Source organism: Phyllobates terribilis, unplaced genomic scaffold, assembly GCF_046119375.1.
Source record: "Phyllobates terribilis strain yellow unplaced genomic scaffold, ASM4611937v1 Scaffold_6__1_contigs__length_29720123, whole genome shotgun sequence".
Classification (NCBI taxonomy): domain Eukaryota; kingdom Metazoa; phylum Chordata; class Amphibia; order Anura; family Dendrobatidae; genus Phyllobates; species Phyllobates terribilis.
Genome location: NW_027362766.1, coordinates 10,050,181 through 10,068,291, shown reverse-complemented (window position 1 = coordinate 10,068,291; position 18,111 = coordinate 10,050,181). Strand labels below are relative to the sequence as shown.

Below are 18,111 nucleotides of genomic sequence, written 5' to 3'. Positions count from 1 at the left end.
CAAGATGGCGTTAGTCCTACCAATGGGGCTCTTTGAATTGAACCGGATGCCCTCCGGGCTCACTAACGCCCCGGGAACTTTCCAACGCCTGATGGAACAATGTTAGGCGATCTGAATTTTGAATCAGTCCTGATATATCTAGATGACATTGTGGTGTTCGGGACCTCATTTGAAGACCATCTTGAGAAGTTACGTCAAGTTCTCTGGCGGCTCAGTTGTTACGGGCAAAAAATAAAACCAAAGAAGTGCCCATTGTTACAGAGTCAGATTGGGAGTGTGTATCCGGCTGATTGAGCGCTCCCAGGATCACAAGGAATGATTATCCAAAAAAGGATTTTCTTCTTCAAAAGATTAATTCAAGTTCATAAATAGATAAAACTGATATATAAAACAACGCATTTCGGCTATTAAAATGAAAGATGTATAGCCTTCCTCAGCTGGGAGATCCGTTTAATCCGGATAGAAGCTGCATACCGGTGGGACCAGCTATCCACATTAGACCAGAATTGGTCGATAAGCCTTGGTACAAGATCTGCTAAAGGTGAGCAGTTCATTTTTTTCTGTTCCCATATATATATACAAATCTACACTTAGATCTGCGCATGTTTTTTGTTTCTCCCCCCACTAGACCTACAGCCTTGGGGTCGAATATATTGAATTTACAGAGTCAGATTGAGTATTTAGGCCACGTGGTGACTCCGGACGGGGTGCTGCCCGTGACCAGTAAGGTCATGGTCGTGCAGTAGTGGTCACCTCCCCGTACCTTGCGAGAGGTTTTGGCCTTCTTGGGTTTAGCGGAGTACTATCGGCGATTTGTACATAAGTTTTCACAGGTAGTGAGTCCCCTGAATGAGCTTTTAAGACGGACGGCACAGGGCCCCCAAAATCGTCCCATCCCATGGGGACCCCAGCAGCAAAAGGCATTTGAGGAGGTGAAGGCTGCCCTAGTGAGTGCTCCGTTGTTGGCGTTTGCCCGATTTGATTCCCTTTTCCTGTTATACACCGATGGCAGTCTGCATGGGCTGGGGGCGGTACTAGCACAAGTGCAGGATGGTCAGGAGCGAGTAATCGCCTATGGCAGCAGGTCCTTAAGAGACACTGAACGCAACCCAGCTAACTACAGCTCGTTTTGCCTAGAGCTACTAGCCCTGGTGTGGGCGATGACAGAACGCTTTGCCGAGCATTTAACAGGAGCTGAGGTGCTAGTCATGACTGATAATAACCCTCTGGCTCACCTAGAAAACTCAAAACTGGGGGTGTTGGAGCAGCGGTGGGTTGCTCGCCTTGCTAAGTTTAACTATCAAATTAAGTTTCGCTTTGGGTGGGAAAACGGAAATGTGGATGCACTCTCAAGCGTGCCCCTTGGGTCCTCGGGGGAAAATGTTGATGACCAGCTTGAGGACACTGAAACCCCTGACTTGGGGCAGGTACCTATCTTCCGAAGTGTGGTACATTCAAGTGGGGTGGCGTCAGGGATGCCGTGTGTTCTAGGAAAAACACCCTCGGATTGGGCGAAAAACCAGAACGATTGCCCTGACATTGCACTAGTGCGCAATTGGGTACAAAAAGGGGTCTGGCCGCGTGCAGAGGAAAAGGCCCAGCTGTCCGCGGAAGGAATGAAACTACTGCGACAGTGGGATAAGTTGTGCGTGGAACAGGGCCTCTTGTACCGTAAGGTGTACCTGCCATCTGAGCTGCAGCACCGGTACCAGTTAGTAATCCCTATGGGGATGGGTCCGGTGGTCGCTCGCGAGGTGCATGAGAAAGGGGCCCACTTTGGGAGTGAAAAGACACTCCAGTGGCTACAGCGAGTCCTCTATTGTCCTGAATTGGGGGGGGTAGTGACAGAGGCTCGTCAGCAGTGTCGGGTCTGTGGGCTCAGTAAGAGCCCTGAGCACCGGGCGCCCACGCAATCTATTAAGACTTCCGCTCCCTTAGAGCTGCTCATGATTGACTATGTCTTGATAGGATATTCCTATTGCTTGGTAATGACAGACCACTTCACCACTATGCTGTAGCAGTGTCGACAAGAGATCAGACGGTGGAGTCGGCGGCTGAGGCCGTGTGTTGACATTTCATCCAGGTGTTTGGGTGTCCGCAAAGAATACACTCGGATCAAGGGGCATGTTTCCAGGGGGCATTGATGAAGGATCTATACCCGCTGTATGGCATCGCACCGTCGAGAACGACACCTTACCATCCCCAAGGTAGCGGAGCTTGTGAGCGCTTTAATCGGACTCTGTTGCAGATGTTGAGGACGTTAGAGGGTAAACAGCAGGTACGCTGATCTGACTATCTCCCCGAATTGATGTGGGCCTGCAATAATAGAGTGCACAGCACTACTGGCTACTCACCACACATGTTGATGTTCGGGAGACCAGGGCGGGACATTGAGAATTTGAGCATGCCAGGTCCCTCCTCCAATCCCCCTCGGACCGCATCAGAATAGGTTCGAGAACACCGGCGGCGATTAAGGGTGGTGCATCAGGTGGTGGGTGATCCACTCAGTCAGGTTACCCATAGGGACGCACGTCCCGTTCAAGCCGAGCCTTTCTCCCCGGGGAATAGAGTGTTGGTGAGAATCAAACGACAGTCCGGAAAGCTGAGTGAATGATGGGAGGCGACTCCGTATCTGGTAAAAAAAACGGGTGAGCCCTGAGATTCCAGTCTACGAGGTCGAGCCAGTGGGGACCAACCCGTAATCTTCATCGTAACATGCTACAACGGTGCTGTTTTGAAGATGCAGTCCCAGTTCCCACAGAACCACAGGCCGCGTCCCGAGGGGTGGGTATTCCTAATGCTCTTGAATTTGATGGTGAGACTCCCTCTGTGCCTGCTTACTTGCCCCCTGCGATCAATCTGTCCCCATGTAGAGAAAGTGTTGAGAATGTGGTATGTCCTTCAGAGAAGAGGAAATCAGGTCAGTTACCTGACCCGGATGATGTGGAACAGGGCGCCACACCTCAGGAGGGAGCAGCCTCATTGGCTCCCTCTGATGATACCGCTGAAGAGACTTCTGCCCCCTCGGGGACCGAGCCTGTTGGGGTGGGTCTCAAGAGAACTACTCGAGCTACGGCGGGTATACCCCCACAGCGCTATGCACAAGACGAATTTGAGTGGGGAGGTGTGTCAAGGACGCCAACCTCTGGTGGGGTGACATGTGAGAGTATGAACTGTGATAGCAGCAGGAGAGCATTAGGACCCTGTGGGTTTTGCCTGGTTGAGATCAGAGCAGGGTCAGATCGGGAGACCCTGTGTGTTCTGAGTGTGTCTGCTGTGTGAGACGCTGCAGTGTCTGAGGAGAACTGTGAGGACTGAACTTCAACAAGACTCTCTTTCTACAAGCTTTCCTGGTGAAGCTTTGCCCCTGCTTAAAAATGAGTGCTGAGCTGGGGAAAGCTGTGTGGCTCTTTGGAGTTTTGTGGAAGTCCATGCTGAGTGGACTAGAGACTTTGTGCTGAATGAGCCAAGTGTTGAGTGAGAGGGAAAGAGACTGAGGATATCTTCTCTGTGACGGAGCGCGTGGTCGGTGGTCTGGAAAACAGTGAGTGACTGCGAGAGAAGAGACGGGGTCCGTTGCCATTCACATTGAGAAGATACTGACAAGCCTGGTGAAGAGTTCTTCACAGACCTTAACCTGATGATACAGGACTAAAGTCCCCAGCGTGTGGGCTTGCCATCGGCTGACAAGACAAGGAACCTCTGCTGTTTTTGTAAATGTTGCTTTTTATTTGGCGCCAAAGTTTTCCGGGACTAGCTGCAGCCACCGCGATTCACAGGCCTGTGATAGACTGCATCTGAGGATAATGGTACCGTAACTTTAAAATGCCCGGGTATCCCTATACTAGGGGTTTAAGAGCAATTGGTATAGTTTCATGCATTGTTATTGTTAATACTGGTAGGATTGTACTCAGTGTGCCATCTCAGGGGTCCCTATAGAACACCCGCACTAGATTGACACAGTGTTTAGGTAAAATTGTTCCAGATCTTTAGTATAATTCACGTAAACTGGAAACCTTGAGATTGACACATTGATTTCAGCTTTTGCTGATTGTGTGTAGTTAGTAGAGACAGTGTCCCAGGTAGAACCTAAGACTAATTCATGCAATACTGAATCTCTCTCGGACCTCCGGTCATTACACAATGTCTGTTCCATTCTTCCATTCTTGCATTATTCCATTGTCCCATTGTTAGGCGGCAATGGAACAATGGGACATTGGAATAATGCAAGAATAGAACAGACATTGCACGTGTCACAATGGGCTCCTGGCTTTTATGTGGCAGTGCTGCAGCAGCCAACTTCACTCTGTAGGGAGCCTACAGACTGGGAAGCAGGGGTGACCGCTGCTCGTTAGTTCATTAATTAGTTATCCTCTCTACCCCCCCCCCCCCCCCCCCCCCGGTATTGAGGTGCTTGGGGCCAGGGTGCAGCCATAGGCCAAAACCAATTCAAGTAATCGCTTCTCGGCCTTTTGGCTAAGATCAAGTGTAGTATCTTTTCTTATCAGTTTAATAGTTTAATACCTGATACGTGCCCTATACGTCCACCTATTTTCACACATTCTCCTCTCCCCTCTAATGTCCCATGCGCCTCAAGACCTGGAAGGATGGGGGATAGAGAGGGTAACTAATTATTGAACAAACGAGCAGCTGTCCCCCCTGCTTCCCAGTCTGCAGGCTCCCTACAAACTAAAGCTGACAGCTGCAGCACAGCTAGATAAAAGCCAGGAGCTCATTATAACACGTGCAATGTCTGTTCAATTCTTCCATTCTTGCACTATTTCATTGTCCCATTGTTATGGGGCAATGGAGCAATGGGACAATGGAATAATGCAAGAATGCAAGAATGGAAGAATGGAACAGACATTGCACGTGTCATAATGGGCTCCTGGCTTTTATCTGGCAGTGCTGCAGCAGCCAGTTTCAGTCTGTGGGAAACCTACAGACTGGGAAGCAGGGAGGACCGTTGCTCATTTGTTCATTAATTAGTTATCTTCTCTATTCCATCCCCCCGATCTTGAAATGTGCGGGACATGCAGATTAAAAACGTGTGGGGTGCATCTGCAACAAGTAGTATAGTTGTGGGTTTTAAGGTATCTATTGATGAACAACAAGTCTTCCTAAGGGGAGTCTTTTTCCCTATCCCTACAATGGGTGCCTTCTTGGGGGCTGGGTGCAGCCATAGGCCACAACCAAATCAGGTATTCGCTTCTCGGCCTTTTGGCTACGATCAAGTGTAGTATATTTTCTTATCAGTTTAATACCTGATATGTCCCCTATACGTCCACCTATTTTCACACATTCTCCTCTCCTCTCCCCCCTAATGTCCCACGCACCTCAAGACTGGGAAGGGTGGGGGTAGAGAAGGTAACTAATTATTGAACAAACGAGCTGGCTGCTGCAGCACAGCTAGATAAAAGCCAGGAGTCCATTATGACACATGCAATGTCTGTTCCATTCTTCCATTCTTGCATTATTCCATTGCCTCATTGTTAGGAGGCAATGGAACAATGGGACAATGGAATAATGTAAGAATGGAACAGACATTGCACGTGTCATAATGGGCTCCTGGCTTTTATCTGGCAGTGCTGGAGCAGCCAGCTTCAGTCTGTAGGGAGCCTACAGACTGGGAAGAAGGGGGGACCGCTGCTAGTTTGTTCATTAATTAGTTATCCTCTCTACCCTATCCCCCCTCCCGGTCTTGAGGCACGTGGGATATTGAGGGAGGAGGCGGAATGTGTGAAAATAGGTGGAATTATGCAGATTAAAAATGTGTGGGGTGCATCTGCAACAAACAGTATAGTTGTGGGTTTTAATGTGTCTATTGATGAACAACATGTCTTCCTAAGGGGAGTCTTTGTCCCTATCCCTACAATGGGTGCCTTCTTGGGGCCAGGGTGCAGCAATAGGTCAAAACCAATTCAGGTACTCACTTCTCGGCCTTTTGGCTAAGATCAAGTGTAGTATCTTTTCTGATCAGTTTAATACCTGATACGTCCCCTATACGTCCATTTATTTTAACACATTCTCCTCTTCTCTCCTCGTTAATGTCCCACGCGCCTCAAGACTGGGAAGGGTGGGGGATAGAGAGGGTAATTAAATATTGAACAAACGAGCAGCGGTCCCCCATGCTTCCCAGTCTGAAGGCTCCCTACAGACTGAAGCTGGCTGCTGCAGCACAGGTAGATAAAAGCCAGGAGCCCATTATGACACGTGCAATGTCTGTTCCATTCTTCCACTCTTGCATTATTCCATTGTCCCATTGTTAGGGGGCAATGGAACAATGGGACAATGGAATAATGCAAGAATGGAAGAATGGAACCGACATTGCACGTGTCATAATGGGCTCCTGGCTTTTATCTGGCAGTACTTCAACAGTCAGCTTCAGTCTGTAGGGGGCCTACAGACTGGGAAGCTGGAGGCATCGCTGCTCGTTTGTTCGTTAATTAGTTATCCTCTCTACTTCCACCCCCCGGTCTTGAGGAGCGTGGGGCATTGGGAGGGGGGAGAATGTGTGAAAATAGGTGTACTTATGCAGATTAAAAACGTGTGGGGTGCATCTGCAACAAGCAGTATAGTTGTGGGTTTTAAAGTGTCTATTGATGAACAACATGTCTTCCTAAGGGGAGTCTTTGTCCCTATCCCTACAATTGGTGCCTTCTTGGGGCCAGGTTGCAGCCATAGGCCAAAACCAATTCAGGTAATCGCTTCTCGGCCTTTTGGCTAAGATCAAGTGTAGTATCTTTTCTTATCAGTTTAATACCTGATACGTCCCCTATACGTCCATTTATTTTCACACATTCTCCTCTTCTCTCCCCCTTAATGTCCCACGCGCCTCAAGACTGGGAAGGGTGGGGGATAGAGAGGGTAATTAAATATTGAACAAACGAGCAGCGGTCCCCCTGCTTCCCAGTCTGAAGGCTCCCTACAAACTGAAGCTGGCTGCTGCAGCACTGCCAGATAAAAGCCAGGAGCCCATTATGACATGTGCAATGTCTGCTCCATTCTTCCACTCTTGCATTATTCCATTGTCCCATTGTTAGGTGGCAATGGAACAATGGGACAATGGAATAATGTAAGAATGGAAGAATGGAACAGACATTGCACGTGTCATAATGGGCTCCTGGCTTTTATCTGGCAGTACTTCAGCAGCCAGCTTCAGTCTGTAGGGGGCCTACAGACTGGGAAGCTGGGGGCATCGCTGCTCGTTTGTTCATTAATTAGCTATCCTCTATACTTTCACCCCTCGGTCTTGAGGAGCGTGGGTCATTGGGAGGGGGTAGAATGTGTGAAAATAGGTGGACTTATGCAGATTAAAAACATGTGGGGTGCATCTGCAACAAGCAGTATAGTTGTGGGTTTTAAGGTGTCTATTGATGAACAACATGTCTTCCTAAGGGGAGTCTTTGTCCCTATCCCTACAATGGGTGCCTTCTTGGGGCCAGGGTGCAGCCATAGGCCAAAACCAATTCAGGTAATCGCTTCTCGGCCTTTTGGCTAAGATCAAGTTATTATCTTTTCTTATCAGTTTAATACCTGATACGTCCCCTATACATCCATCTTTATTCTCACATTCTCCTCTCCTCTCCGCCCTAATGTCCCACGTACCTCAAGACTGGGAAGGGTGGGTGGTAGAGAGGGTAATTAAATATGAACAAACGAGCAGCGGTCCCCCCTGCATCCCAGTCTGTAGGTTGCCTACAGACTGAAGCTGGCTGCTGCAGCCCAGCTAGATAAAAGCCAGGAGCCCATTATGACACGTGCAATGTCTGTTCCATTCTTCTACTCTTGCATTATTCCATAGTCCCATTGTTAGGGGGCAATGGAACAATGGAATAATGCAAGAATGCAAGAATGGAAGAATGGAACAGACATTGCACGTGTCGTAATGGACACCTGGCTTTTATCTGGCAGTGCTGCAACAGCCAGCTTCAGTCTGTAGAGAGCCTACAGACTGGGAAGTAGGGGGGACTGCTGCACGTTTGTTCATTAATTAGTGATCCTCCGGGCTTGGGGCGCGTGGGAAATTGGGGGGGGCGAATGTGTGAAAATAGGTGGACTTATGCAGATTAAAAATGTGTGGGGGCATCTGTAATAAGCAGCATAGTTGTGGGTTTTAAGATGTCTATTTATGAACAACATGTCTTCCTAAGGAGAATCTTTGTCCCTATACCTACAAAGGGTGCCTTCTTGCAGTCAATGTGCAGCCATAGGCCAAAACCAATTCAGGTAACTGCTTCTTGGCCTTTTGGCTAAGATAAAGTGTAGTATCCTTTCTTATCAGTTTAATACCTGTTACGTCCCTTATACGTCCACCTATTTTCACACATTCTCCTCTCCCCTAACGTCCCACGTGCCTCAAGACCGGAAAGGGTGGGGGGTAAGGAGGGTAAATAATTACCGAATAAACGAGCAGCGGTCTCCCTGCTTCCCAGTCTTTAGGCTCCCTACAGACTGAAGCTGGCTGCTGCAGCACAGCTAGATAAAAGCCAGGAGCCCATTATGACATGTGAAATGTCTGTTCCATTCTTCCAGTCTTGCTTTATTCCATTGTCCCATTGTTAGAGGGCAATGGAGCTATGGGACAATGGAATAATGCAAGAATGGAAGAATGAACAGACATTGCACATGTCATAATAGGCTCCTGGCTTTTATGTGGTGGTGCTGCAGCAGCCAGCTTCAGTCTGTAGGGAGCCTACAGACTGGGAAACAGGGGGGACAGCTGCTCGTTTGTTCATTAATTAGTGATCCTCTTCCCCCCCTCCGGTCTTGAGGCGTGTGGGACATTGGGGGGGGGGATGTGTGAAAATAGATGGACTTATTGTTACGGATCCGGGTGGTGGAACATCTGTGCTGCGGTGCAAGGAGGGACCAGAGGGGCGTGACTAAGTATCCACTCAGCCTGACCAAGGTCGCATGGCGACTCAGTCGACTCTGTGAACCAGGGAGGGATCGAGCAGAGGGACCAGGTGCCACTCTGGGACCTACCTTGTATGAGAGCAGGTTACTCCCACGGGTCAGAAGGCAGGAACTTACCTGCACAGCAGAAAAGCACGTCAGGCAGGCTGACGGGTGGTCCAGGTAGTCAAGCAGGCTGATTCAGCTGATAGCCAGACAGGTGCTCCGGGTAGGCAAGCTGGTGGGCACAACAAATAACGGGCAGGTGCTTCCTGGTAAGCAGGCAGGTGGACACGGCAGGTAAAGGCAGGCAAGCAGGCACAGCAGGTAACAGGCAGGTGCTTCCAGGTAAGCAGGCCGGCTGTAACGGCAGGTAACAGGCAGGTGCTTCCAGGTAAGCAGGCTGGCAGGCATGGCAGGTAACAGGCAGGTGCTTCCAGGTAAGCAGGCGGGCAGAGCCCATAGACAGACTGGCGGACTGGACTGAAGATCAGACTGTCGGGCTGGAAAGTAGTCAGACTGGCGGACTGGACTGAAGAACAGACTGCGGACGGGACTGAAGATCAGACTGGCGGACAAGACTGACTTGCAGAGGACTTGAGGGCTGAAGCAAAGTAAGTATCACAGAGCAACAACCTGGCACGGGCAGCTCCATATTGGAGGAGGTGCCTTAAATAGGGAAAGTCCTCCGGCCGGGGACTTTTTAGGACGGCGTGCATGGCCCCTTTAAGAAGGAGGGAGCGCACGTGCCCTAAGCACAGAGCCAGGGAAGCTGCGTGCACCAGCAGCACTGCAGGGAGGCCAGAAGACGCCGGATGTAGCATCAGCGTCTCTGCCTCCTGCCAGGCAGAGACGCCGCCCCTCTCACCTCCCCAATCCCCGCGCGGCGTCCTCCTGCGCTCCTCTTCCTGCAGCGGCCGGCGCGCGTTCCTTCCCGGGCACTGTGCTTAGGGCGCGCGCACGCATGCTCCCTCTCTCTTAAAGGGGCCGCACACGCCGCCCTAAGGAGTCCCCGGCCAATAGCCGGAGGACCTCCCATATATAAGGCACCTCCTCCAAAATGGAGGTGCCCGAGCAAAGTTGTTGCACAGTTACTTATCTCTGCTTCAGCCCTCAGGTTCCGCTGCTAGCCTGACTCCTCGTCCTGCCTGCCAGCCTGTTATCTGCCCGTTACCTGCCGAGCCTGCCAGCCCGCTCACCTGGAGCGCTCACCTGTCACCTTCCTGTTACCTGCCTTGTCTGACAGCCCGCTCACCTGGGAGCACCCGCCTGTTACCTGCTGTGCCCGTCAGTCCGTTCACCTGGGAGCGCTCACATGTTACCTGCCTGTTACCTGCCTGGCCTGTCAGCCCGCTCACCTGGGAGCACCCGCCTGTTACCTGCTGCGTTCGTCAGCCCGCTCACCTGGGAGCACCCGTCTGTTACCTGCTTGCCTACCTGGAGGCTCCGCCGTGACCACCTGCTTGCTCTGCTGTCACGTACCGTGACCACCTGTCAGCTAACCAGAGACTTCTGCCTGCTTGCTGTGTCCATCCATCATACCGGTCAGCCCCAGCCATCTGACCCATGGGAGCCACCTGCTCTCTTACAAGGTCATCCCCAGAGTAGCACCTGGTCCCTCTGCCCGGATCCTCCCTGGTCACGGAGTCGTTAGCCGCCGTCCGACCAGGGTCGGTTCGGGTTGATACTTAGTCACGCCCCTCTGGGTCCTTCCTTGCACCGCGGCACAGAGGTTCCACCACCCGGACCCGTAACACCGGAGCAGGACCGCGACGGTAAGGGGGACGGCATCTATGCCTGGCAGGGGGCAGAGACGCCGATGCTACACTTATGCAGATTAAAAACGTGTGGGGTGCATCTGCAACAAGCAGTATAGTTGTGGGTTTTAAGGTGTCTATTGATGAAGAACATGTCTTCCTAAGAGGGGTCTTTGTCCCTATCCCTACAATGGGTGCCTTCTTGGGGCCAGGTTGCAGCCATAGGCCAAAACCAATTCAGGTAATCGCTTCTCGGCCTTTTGGCTATGATCAAGTGTAGTATCTTTTCTTATCAGTTTAATTCCTGATACGTCTCCTATACATCCACCTTTATTCTCACATTCTCCTCTCCTCTTCCCTCTAATGTCCCACGCGCCTCAAGACCGTTAACGGTGAGGGGTAGAAAGGGTAACTAATTATTGAACAAACTAGCAGCGGTCCCCCCTGCTTCCCAGTCTGTAGGCTCCCTACAGACTGAAGCTGGCTGCTGCAGCACAGCTAGTTACAAGCTAGGAGCCCATTATGACACGTGCAATGTCTGTTCCATTCTTCCATTCATGCATTATTCCATTGTCCCATTGCTAGGGGGCAATGGAACAATGAGACAATAGAACAATGCAACAATGCAAGAATAGAAGAATGGAACAGACATTGCACGTGTCATAATGGGCTCCTGGCTTTTATCTGGCAGTGCTGCAGCAGCCAGCTTCGGTCTGTAGGGAGCCTACAGACTAGTAAGTAGGATGGACCGCTGCTCATTTGTTCATTCATTACTTATCCTCTCTAACCCCCCATCCCGGTCTTGAGGCACGTGGGACATTGGGGGGGGGGATGTGTGAAAATAGGTGGACTTATGCATATTAAAAACGTGTGGGTTGCATCTGCAACAAGCAGTATAGTTGTGGGTTTTAAGGTGTTTATTGATGAACAACATGTCTTCCTAAGGGGAGTCTTTGTCCCTGTCCCTACAATGGGTGCCTTCTTGGGGCCAGGGTACAGCCATAGGCCAAAACCAATTCAGGTAATCACTTCCCGGCCTTTTGGTTAAGATCAAGTGTAGTCTTTTCTTATCACTTTAATACCTCATATATGTCTTTAATACCTCATATATGTCCCCTATACATCCACCTATTTTCTGTTACGCACACGCACGGACTGACTGGCATGAGCGTGGTTAGTGATCCCACTGGACCATGAACCGAGGAGTGCCTGGAGGGGCGTGACTAAGTATCAACTCAGTCCGACCAAGGTCGCACGGCGGCTCAGTCGACTCCGTGAACCAGGGAGGAACCGAGCAGAGGGACCAGGTGCTACTCCAGGTCAGACCCCGGTCACAGATGTTGACCCACACCGGGGAATGCAGGAACAGGCAAGTTAGGCTGGCATACTGACAAGTGGGTACTGGCAGGCATGGCTAGTATGCAGACAGGTGAGTACTGGCAGGCACGGCTGGTATGCAGACAGGTGGGTACTGGCAGTTAGGAAAGCAGGCAGGATAGGGACCAGTACAGACTGGAATACAGGAACAGAGCCATAGGTGCAGTAGACAAGCAGAGCAGAGCAAAACCCACAGGTGCGATAAACGAGTAGAGAAGAGCAAAACCCGCAGGTGCGGTAGACAAGCAGAGCAGAGCAAAACCCGCAGGTGCGGTAGACAAGCATAGTATAACAAAACCCGCAGGTGCAGTAGACAAGCAGAGCAGAGCAAAACCCCAAGGTGCGGTAGACAAGCAGAGCAGAGCAAAACCCGCATGTGCGGTAGACAAGCAGAGCAGAGCAAAACTGACAGGTGCGGTAGACAAGCAGAGCAGAGCAAAACCTGCAAGTGCGGTAGACAAGCAGAGCAGAGCAAAACCCGCAGGTGCGGTAGACAAGCAGAGTATAACAAACCCGCAGGTGCAGTAGACAAGCAGAGCAGAGCAAAACCCCAAGGTGCGGTAGACAAGCAGAGCAGAGCAAAACCCGCATGTGGGGTAGACAAGCAGAGCAGAGCAACACTGACAGGTACGGTAGACAAGCAGAGCAGAGCAAAACCTGCAAGTGCGGTAGACAAGCAGAGCAGAGCAAAACCCGCAGGTGCGGTAGACAAGCAGAGTATAACAAACCCGCAGGTGCAGTAGACAAGCAGAGCAGAGCAAAACTCCAAGGTGCGGTAGACAAGCTGAGCAGAGCAAAAACCACATGTGCGGTAGACAAGCAGAGCAGAGCAAAACTGACAGGTGCGGTAGACAAGCAGAGCAGAGCAAAACCTGCAAGTGCGGTAGACAAGTAGAGCAGAGCAAAACCCGCAGGTGCGGTAGACAAGCAGAGTATAACCAACCCACAGGTGCAGTAGACAAGCAGAGCAGAGCAAAACCCCAAGGTGTGGTAGACAAGTAGAGCAGAGCAAAACCCGCATGTGCGGTAGACAAGCAGAGCAGAGCAAAACTGACAGGTGCGGTAGACAAGCAGAGCAGAGCAAAACCTGCAAGTGCGGTAGACAAGCAGAGCAGAGCAAAACCCGCAGGTGCGGTAGACAAGTAGAGCAGAGCAAAACCCACAGGTGCAGTAGACAAGCAGAGCAGAGCAAAACCCGCAGGTGCGGTAGACAAGCAGAGCAGAGCAAAACCCACAGGTGCGGTAGAGAAGCAGAGCAGAGCAAAACCCTCACGTGCGGTAGACAAGCAGAGCAGAGCAAAACGCGCAGGTGCAGTAGACAAGCAGAGCAGAGCAAAACCCGCCAGTGGGGTAGACAAGCAGAGCAGAGCAAAACCAGCAGGTGCGGTAGACTAGCAAAGCAGAGCAAAACCCGCAGGTGCGGTAGACAAGCAGAGCAGCGCAAAACCACAGATGTGGTAGACAAGCAGAGCAGAGCAAAACCCGCAGGTGCGGTAGACAAGCAGAGCAGAGCAAAATCCGCAAGTGCAGTAGACACGCAAAGCAGAGCAAAACCCGCAGGTGCCGTAGACCAGCAGAGCAGAGCAAAACCACAGGTGCGGTAGACAAGCAAAGCAGAGCAACACCCACAGGTGCGGTACACAAGCAGAGCAGAGCAAAACCGCAGGTGCGGTATACAAGCAGAGCAGAGCAAAATCCGCAGATGCGGCAGACAAGCAAAGCAGACACACACAAGGTACTTACAATGAAGTAGCGAGTGGACACTAAACTCACAAACAGAAGTACAGAGACAACGAATTGGAGTTAGTTGCAGATTCAGACACTGCAGGAAAAGGGAAGAAACAAACATAGAGACAAACAAGTAACGGGTTAGGACACTGTCCAGACAGGAACTGAGCCAAGAACAAGATACAGGAACGAGCCTGGGAACTCAGCCCCCAGGGTGGCGGAAACAGACTAGAAGTCACAGATACAGGTAACGGGCCTGGGTAAACAGCCCCCAGGGTGGCGGAACAGACTAGAAGTCACAGATACATGTAACAGGCCTGGGTACTCAGCCCCCAGGGTGGCGGAAACAGACAAGATACAAGACAGGACCTGGCAACTAAGTTGCACAGAACACACTGTTGCTCAGGCCCCTCCTACTGGGTGGAGGGGGTTTAAGTATCCAGTGACTCACAACAATAGGCTGGGGACGCATTAGGAGTGCGCACACAGTAACTATAAGAATCAGACAGTAACCGCACCGCCGCCTTAAGCAATCAGACAAGAGACATGCACACAGCAGATACTGGAGCAAAGTGTGAAGCCAGGACTGGTAGGTAAGATGGTGGTCTTGCATGGTGGGAGGTGGTAAGCTATGCCAGCACGCCGCCAGGGATGTTACATTTTCACACATTCTCCTCTCCCCCCAATGTCCCACGCGCCTCAAGACAGGAAAGGGTGGGGGGTAGAGAGGGTAACTAATTATTGAACTAAAGAGCAGCTGTCCCCCCTGCTTCCCAGTCTGTAGGCTCCCTACAGACTGAAGCTGGCTTCTGCAGCACAGCTAGATAAAGGCCAGGAGCACATTATAACATGTGCAATGTCTGTTTCATTCTTCCATTCTTGCATTATTCTATTGTTCCATTGTCAAGGGGCAACGGAACAATGGGACAATGGAATAATGCAAGAATGGAAGAATGGAACAGACATGGGACGTGTCATAATGGGCTCCTGGCTTTTTTCTAGCTCTGCTGCAGCAGCCAGTTTCAGTCTGTAGGGAGCCTACAGACTGGGAAGCAGGGGGGCCGCTGCTTGTTTGTTCATTAATTAGTTATCCTCTCTACCCGCCCCCGTTCTTGAGACGCGTGGGACATTGGGTGTGGGGGAGAATGTGTGAAAATAGGTGGACTTATACAGATTAAAAAGGTGTGGGGTGCATCTGCAACAAGCAGTATAGTTGTGGGTTTTAAGGTGTCTATTGATGAACAACATTTCTTCCTAAGGGTAGTCTTTGTCCCTATCCTTACAATGGGTGCCTTCTTGGGGCCAGGATGCAGATATAGGCCAAAACCAATTCAGGTAATCACTTGTTACGGATCCGGGTGGTGGAACCTCTGATGCTGTGATACGAAGAGGGACCAGAGGGGCGTAACTAAGTGCCTACCCGGACCGACCCTGGCCACACAGCGGCTTAGTCGACTCTGTGAACCAAGGAGGGACCGGGAAGTTGAACCAGGTGCCACTCTGGGACCGACCGTGTGTGAGAGCAGGTGACTCCCACGGGACTGATGGCCGAGGCCGACAGGCACAGCAGATGAGCACGGCTGGAGACAAGCAGGTGTTGCGGGTAGACAAGCCGGCGGGCACGGCTGATAGACAGGCAGGCGGGCACTGCTGATAGACAGGCTGGCGGACACTAGAACCTGAGGATTGAGAGCGTGTTAGCACACAAACAACAATCTTGCACAGGCACCTCCATTTTGGAGGAGGTGCCTTATATAAGGGCAGTCCTCAAGCGTGCGGCCCCTTTAAGAGGGAGGGAGCGCATGCACGCAAGCTCTAAGTACAGTGCTCGGGGAACTGCGCGCGGTGCGCGCACCCCGGGCGGTCGCAGGAGGGGAGCCAGAGGACGCCAGACCGTGACCACGGCCGTGAGGGGATCGGCGTCTCTGCCCGGCAGGAGGCAGAGATGCCGTTGCTACAGTACCCCCCCCCCCAAAGGAATTGGGAATCAGTAAGGAGGCAGGGAGTTTCAACTTTTACGCCACTGGATTTATTTGGTTTAAAATCTCGAAAGGACCAATGAACCGTGGGCCCAACTTGCATGATGGTATCTTGAGATGGACATATTTGGAGGAAAGCCAGACCTTGTCTCCCAGACGAAATATAGGTTGATCCAGACGTCTCTTATCAGCATGCTTCTTCATCCGCTCGGAGGACTGAAGAAACGCAGTTCTAGTGTCTTCCCAAATCACCGAAAAGTCACTGACGAGAGACTCCGCGGCAGGATTGTCCGCAGAAGAAGAGACGGGAAACGGAATTCAGACGTGTCCACCGTAAACCACAAAAAAAGGAGACTTAGCAGAGGACTCACTCACATAGTTGTTATAAGAAAACTCGGCCCAAGGCAGAAGTTCTACCCAATCGCTATGGTGAGCATTGACAAAGTGCCGAAGAAAACTGGTAAGAATCTGATTAATACGTTCCACCTGACCATTGGACTGAGGATGAGAGGCCGAAGAAAAGTCCAAAGTGACATCCAGCAGCTTGCACGTGGCTCTCCAGAAGCGAGAAGTGAACTGAACTCCTCTGTCCGAGACAATGTGGAGGGGTAAGCCGTGGAGACGAAAGATGTGACGGATGAAGTCCTTAGCCAGCACAGGTCCGGATGGAAGACCAGGCAAAGGAATGAAGTGAGCCATCTTGGAGAAGCGGTCAGCGACCCCCCATATGACGGTAGAACCGACAGATACCAGAAGATCAGTGATGAAGTCCATAGCAATGTGTTGCCAAGGAGCAGAAGGCACGGGGAGATGAAGAAGATGACCAGCTGGAAGGTGCCTAGGTATCTTGTTACGGGCACAGGAACAAGCCGCGACAAAATCCACAACATCCTTGCGCAGGGTGGGCCACCAATAATGTCGGGCAATGAGCAGATGCGTCTTCCTCTAGCTGGTGTTATGTTCTGCTACCAAAGCTAAGGAAAGAGAGGAGATCTGTCCCTACTATAAGACTCAGCTGAATCCCTACGATGTAACAGGGAACCTGATCCTGCGATCAGACCTGCTAAAGTCCTAATCTAGTCTGTACGAAGACCTATAGATGTGGGGAGGGAATCCCTACAAGTACTAAGGACTGGGAGGAATATGGGACACCTCCTAACAGAAATAGTAGCAGACAGACGAACAAACAAAATAGATAGAACATAGAGGTCCGTAGACCAAGCAAACTAACAGAGTTAGATACAGAGCACAGGCTAGCTAGAAAGTAGATATACAATGAAGTCCAGCAAAGCCAGAAGGGCAGAGCAGGATTAAATAGGCCAACAAGGTCATGTGACCAGCAAAGGAAAAAAAACCTAACAGCAAGGTTCTAACAGTACCCCCCCCTTCTAAGAGGATCCTCCGGATCCCCTAGGACCAGGCTTATCAGGAAATCTCCTGTGAAACGCTCTGATAAGTCTGGACGCGGAAACATCATCTGACCTCACCCAAGAGTTATCCTCGGGTCCGAAACCTTTCCAGGCCACAAGATACTGCAAACTACCTCTATACCGTCTAGAGTCAAGGATGCGAGAAATTTCATATTCCCCGTCCTCCACCACCGGAGGAACAGAGGCAGAGGCGTCACCATCCGACACAACAGCTTTTTTTAACAGAGAGACATGAAAGACCGGATTAATTCTCCAGGAGGTAGGAACCTCCAACCTAACAGCAGATTGGTTGACAACCTGAAGCACCTTAAAGGGCCCTACAAACTTGGGACCCAATTTCTTAGAAGGAATCCTCAACCGCAGATTCCTAGAGGACAACCAAACCATGTCACCAACAGCGAACAAAACCTCCTGTCGTTTCCTATCAAAGTAGTCTTTAGATTTTCTGTTGGCCTCCTGAAGATTACCACGCACATCCGTCCAAACTCTTTCCAAATCACCGGAAAAATTCTCCTCCTCAGGCACGGCAGATCCCAACTTGGAGAACGACCCAAACGACGGATGTCTCCCAGAACAACAAAAAAAAGGCGAACAACCAGCAGAAGAAGATGTATGATTGTTCAGAGCAAATTCGGCAAGTGGCAGAAACTCAGACCACCCCTCTTGATTGTCTGCCACAAAACAACGCAAGAACTGCTCAACATCCTGGTTTTTCCTTTCTGTCTGGCCATTAGATTCAGGATGATATCCGGACGAAAACGACAAATGAATTCCCAACCTGTCACAAAAGGCACGCCAAAAACGAGCCACGAACTGAGGACCCCTATCAGAAACAATGTCAGTAGGAACGCCATGAAGTCTGACAATTTCCTTGACAAAGGCCTTAGCGAGAGTTTTAGCGCAGGGCAGTTTGACGAAGGGAACCAAGTGACACATCTTGCT

General features: G+C 50.9%; 7 pseudogenes; all 7 read left to right on the top strand.

Moving 5' to 3' along the window:
* The first annotated feature begins 4,456 nt into the window (after positions 1 to 4,456).
* On the top strand, positions 4,457 to 4,576 carry LOC141152772 (U2 spliceosomal RNA; annotated as a pseudogene).
* Positions 4,577 to 5,204: 628 nt separating this feature from the next.
* Positions 5,205 to 5,305, top strand: LOC141152780 (U2 spliceosomal RNA; annotated as a pseudogene).
* Positions 5,306 to 5,928: 623 nt separating this feature from the next.
* On the top strand, positions 5,929 to 6,035 carry LOC141152773 (U2 spliceosomal RNA; annotated as a pseudogene).
* Positions 6,036 to 6,703: 668 nt separating this feature from the next.
* LOC141152777 (U2 spliceosomal RNA) lies at positions 6,704 to 6,804 on the top strand (annotated as a pseudogene).
* Positions 6,805 to 7,477: 673 nt separating this feature from the next.
* On the top strand, positions 7,478 to 7,577 carry LOC141152785 (U2 spliceosomal RNA; annotated as a pseudogene).
* Positions 7,578 to 8,232: 655 nt separating this feature from the next.
* Positions 8,233 to 8,333, top strand: LOC141152787 (U2 spliceosomal RNA; annotated as a pseudogene).
* Positions 8,334 to 10,899: 2,566 nt separating this feature from the next.
* LOC141152769 (U2 spliceosomal RNA) lies at positions 10,900 to 11,105 on the top strand (annotated as a pseudogene).
* The last annotated feature ends 7,006 nt before the right edge of the window (positions 11,106 to 18,111 follow it).